This window comes from Teleopsis dalmanni, chromosome 1, assembly GCF_002237135.1.
Source record: "Teleopsis dalmanni isolate 2A chromosome 1, ASM223713v2, whole genome shotgun sequence".
NCBI lineage: Eukaryota > Metazoa > Arthropoda > Insecta > Diptera > Diopsidae > Teleopsis > Teleopsis dalmanni.
The window spans coordinates 134,300,810-134,305,857 of record NC_051846.1 but is presented as its reverse complement, the minus strand read 5'-3'; positions in this window follow the sequence as shown (position 1 = coordinate 134,305,857).

Genomic DNA, 5,048 nt, shown 5'->3' with positions numbered 1-5,048 from the left:
ATTAATCTTATATATAAAATTAACATTATCAAAATGTTAGTTACGTACTCCTCCGAAACGGCTTTACCGATTTTTACCAAAATTTATATGCGTATTCAGTAGGTCTGAGAATCGGTTCCTATCTATATTTCATACCGCTAAAGTGATTAGGGTGTCCCTATCCAGCAAAAATATCTTTATTGCTTTAACAAAAATTTTTTTATTTTTTTAACATAAATTTTTTTATATTTTTGAAAAAGAAAACTTGCTATGATATGAAAAGTTGTTGTCTATGAAAAAACTGAATTCATAAAACTGCCCCCTAATTTCTGCACTATCGTTGATTACCAAAATGCTCTCATTGACCGCGTATTTCCAGATGTACACATACAATACAATAGTATAATAGTACGCGATTGGTAATTAAAAAATTAATGAAAAACATTATCGAAGCCACCATTTTGAATGGCAAGTTCCGAAACGAAGTTTTATTGCCACGAATTCTAATGATTCTCACAGACAAGCCAATTTAATTCAAATGCGTTCAATTTTCTATTAGATTGGCATTTGCAAAGACCATCAATAAGTCACAAGGCCAAACGATGTCTGTTTGTGGTCTTATATATAAAATTTCCATGTCACAATGTTAGTTACCGTACTCCTCCGAAACGGCTTTACCGATTTTTACCAATTTTTATAGGCGTATTCAGTAGGTCTGAGAATCGGCTACTATCTATTTTTCATACCGCTAAAGTGATTAGGGAGTCCCTACCCAGCAAAAATATCCTTATTGCTTTAACAAAAAATTTTTATTTTTTTGACATAAATTTACATCCACTTCGTTTCTTCGTCTTCGCCTTGCATGGTAGATGGAAAATGTACTAAAAATTTTTCTAAAGATTTCACTAATGATACTATAACAAATACCGACGGATATCCAATATATCGTCGAAGAAATCCCGATAATGGGGGAAAATGGTGGGTGGTGCCGTATTCGCCTCTGCTAAGCAAGACATACAATGCTCATATTAATGTTGAGTTTTGCAGTTCTGTGAAGAGCATCAAATATATAAGTACGTCCATAAAGGCAGTGATATAGCTGTGTTTAGAGTAGAAAATACTAATGTAAATGCTTCAATGAACAAAAACGGTGAAATTATGCTCTACCAAATTGGTCGGTACATCAGCACCAATAAAGCTGCTTGGCGTATCTTCGGTTTTCTAATTCATGAACGGGATCTAGCAGCTGTTCAGTTAGTCGTCCATCTTGAAAACGGTCAGCGTGTATTTTTCACGAACGAGACAGTGATTGATCGTGGTACAAATCCACCTAAATCTACACTCACTGCATTTTTTGAATTGTGTAATAGTACGGATGATTTTGGTGCCTTTGCAAGAACATTACTCTATTCACAAGTACCACGCTGTTTCACATGGGCTCAAACAATAAATGGATGCCCCGCAAGCAAGTTTCAGCAGTTGATGCATGTCTCAATTTATTTAAATCGAACGCTTATTTACAGTTAATCCAAGACACACTGAGTGCTTTTATCTCCGACTGTTGTTGGTTAATGTTACTGGCCCATTATCATTATTATTATTTACAGTCAATCCAAGACAATTTAAATTTGAAGATACAACAGTTGTTGCCAGAGAACTTGGTATCATACAAATCTATTGATTTTAAATTAATAATTTAATAAATAAACTATAATAACTTAAAAATAATATTGTTTGGCTTTTGTTATTTTTATTTTCCTTTTCGTTCATAGCGCTCCATGCCTATTTCATGCATATACCACATACTTACACACTTATAATAAGTAAATTACTTTTTGTCTACACTAGAATTTATCTAGAAACTAGAAATAATTTATAAGGCAAAACAACGTTTGTCGGGTTATATGTAATATAATATTTGTATATTACAATAACTATATTTGTAATTATATATTATATAAACACTATGCTATACCACGCTCATACAAACGAAATACCCACTTTATTTTGCTGGTGGATTTATAATAAATTCATCCAACCTCATGCAACAATGTTCGATCGAGTCACAACTGGTATGATGTCCAGTTCAAACCTATATGTGAGTCGAGTAAAGTTGACAAAAGCCCGAATGCATTCGTATTCAATCATACATGCAACCCTCTGTATTACATTATATGCATGTTTGTACGTTTGTTAGCTGTAAAATGTTCAAGCGATCAAACAGCATTTCAGTGACGAAATCAAAATTGTGTACATTTGATAATTTTTTTAATTTAATAGTATAAAACAAAAACAAAATTCCCTGCTTGCTATTGGTATGAATTGTAGTGTAAAAACACATTACAAATTTATTTATGTCTCAAATCTGATTTTTTCCATTCTATGAAGCTTTATTCTTAAATGTTGTCCATGCGCAATGTTTCCGAAGCAATATCGTAATCACCAATTTTAACATTTCAATCCGGTGTAAATAGCATTCATGCGCTTCCTCAAACCAGGAAGCATTATTAGTGGTTTTAGTGACTTCTATACATTTTTTCAATATAATTTTTATTACTTTTCTAATATTTTTATTTTCTTTAAAATACTTTTCAAACACTTTTATATGAATATTAAAAATATTTTTTAAAATAATCACAAAAAGTCACCAAAAATTCAAACTATTAAGAAGTAGTTCCTTTTGAGGTAAAATATATGCACAAATGTGCAATAAAAACATACATATTAATATACTGCAGACTTAATGTCCCCAATATCACATTTGTACATACATAATGGTTTTTGTAGTGCATCATTTGTTGCAATAAAAAAAATAATATATTCTATTACTCTTTACTCCTATGATATGGGCCTTTCCAGTACAAGAAGATAAAGCAACAAAGTGTATCGAAAAATTATTTGAGGGATTTCTTTACCATTCACTTCGCTACTAATCAATGTATATTAATAAAATAGACAAATAAAAACAAGAAAGGCAAAAGAAACAGGCGTATAAAAACAATTGTGGGTTGCAATGAGTTTGAACTGGACGTCATACCAGTTGTGACTCGATCGAACATTGTTCCATGAGGTTGGGTGGATTTATTATAAATCCACCAGCAAAATAAAGTGGGTATTTCGTTTGTATGAGCGTGGCACTTCTTTGTACTATAGATTCTTTGGCTATACTATACAAATCAATTAGTTCGCGTTTGCTTCGTCGTACACATTACCTGCGAATGTTTGTGCGTTCGAATGTCGTCTTTTCCCTTTAAACAATCGCATTCACAAATTTCTGCTCTTAACTCTGCGTAATAGAAAAATTATCAAAATAACCCAGTCGAAAAAGAGGTTTTTTTCAAAACATTCAAAACATATACTCTAAATACTCATTCTTTGCTTTCTCTCTCATTTTTAGTATTCAAGTAACGTATTTGAAGTTTCGCAAAAATTTTGAAGTGAAGTGAATAAAAATTTTGTGAAATAAATATTAAAAAAATCAAAATGAATAAAGAAACAAAATCATTAAACTATGAAATGCTAAAAAAAAAAAAATAAATCAAAACAAATTAACCCATTTGGTACCTCCGTGTGGTACACCGGAGGTTACTTAGTTTGATATCTTAATAACATAAAAATACATATTTCGAACAGTTTTCATCTGTTCATGAGTTTACCTGGTCCGAAATAAAAAGTGTCCAAAACAATGCTTTTTTTAATTAAATGAAAATTAAAATAAACAGAAATAAAAACTAATATATTTGTTATAATATGTGTTCACAAAAGTCCAAATACAATTTTCGTAATTTTTGTCTGCGCCTTAGTAACAATTACGTGCCGCCAGACGCCGGCGAAAAAGGCGTGTGGTGAACCACACGCTGGGTCCCATAATACTTTAATGATGAAACAATGCAATATAAATGTTTGTCATTAGGTAATAAAATAAAATGAGAGTAATCTCTCTAATAAATACCAAACTTTTCTAATTAACTTAAACTTGTGTTTTTTACTATGCATAATAATAATAAGTCTATTTTGATATTGAATTGCTGGTTGAGTTAGTCGGAATTTGCAATGCTTACTGGACTGACTCCATTACACATCACAGTTAAAAGGAGTGCGACCAGTGCCGCACTAAGGCTTCCTTATCTATGTAATTTTAATAAGGGCAATCTGATAAGACACGCAAAGATTCTAGATGAAGTCTGTAACTCTCCGTTCCTTAAGGTCTTTGAGAAGATGAATAGAAAATTAGCTTTCTCCAGGGAATTTGAAGTGGGCATTAATGACCGATCAACCTGGAGAAACAATGAAATTAACTTAAAACAGGGCTTTCAATTATGGTATACTGATGGGTCCAAAATGAAAGATGACAGTACGGGAGCAGGAGTTATAGGACAGAAATTCCGCAAATCAATCGCAATGAAAAAAGCTGCTTCCATTTTTCAGGCAGAGGTACATGCCTTAGAGCTGTGTGCAAGAGAATGCATACGAAGGGGCATCCGATGTACCAAAATATGCATGTCAGACAGCCAAGTAGCTCTAAAATCTTTAGAAAAATCCTTATTCCAATCGAAGTTGGTCTGCTTTCAACTTCTCAACACCCTAGCATCGAGGAACTATGTTACTCTTATGTGGGTACCAGGACACGAAAGGCATGAGGGGAATGAAATAGCAGAGAAGGGTGCATGTACTCCTTTCATTGGTCCAGAGCCCTTCTGCGGGGTAACAAATAGCTTCTAAAATAGCTTATTATGTGAACGGGAGAAACAACATCTACTTGAACACTGGAGAGCCCAAACAGGCATACGACAGTCAAAAAGATTCATTGATCCTGATCACATCAAAGTTGATGCTATCCTTGGTCTTAGCAGAAACGATATTAAAATCTACACGGAACTTTTTACAGGATACTGTAGACTTAATTATCACATGAAGATCATACGTGTCGCAGAAAGTGACTCCTGTCAACTCTGTCATGAGAAGAAGGAAATATCAGAACATGTTTTATGCAACTGCCCAGCGGTGGCAAAACGTAGACTCGATTACTTTGGAAGCGGGATTTTAGTCCCAAGTCAAATAGGTAAAAT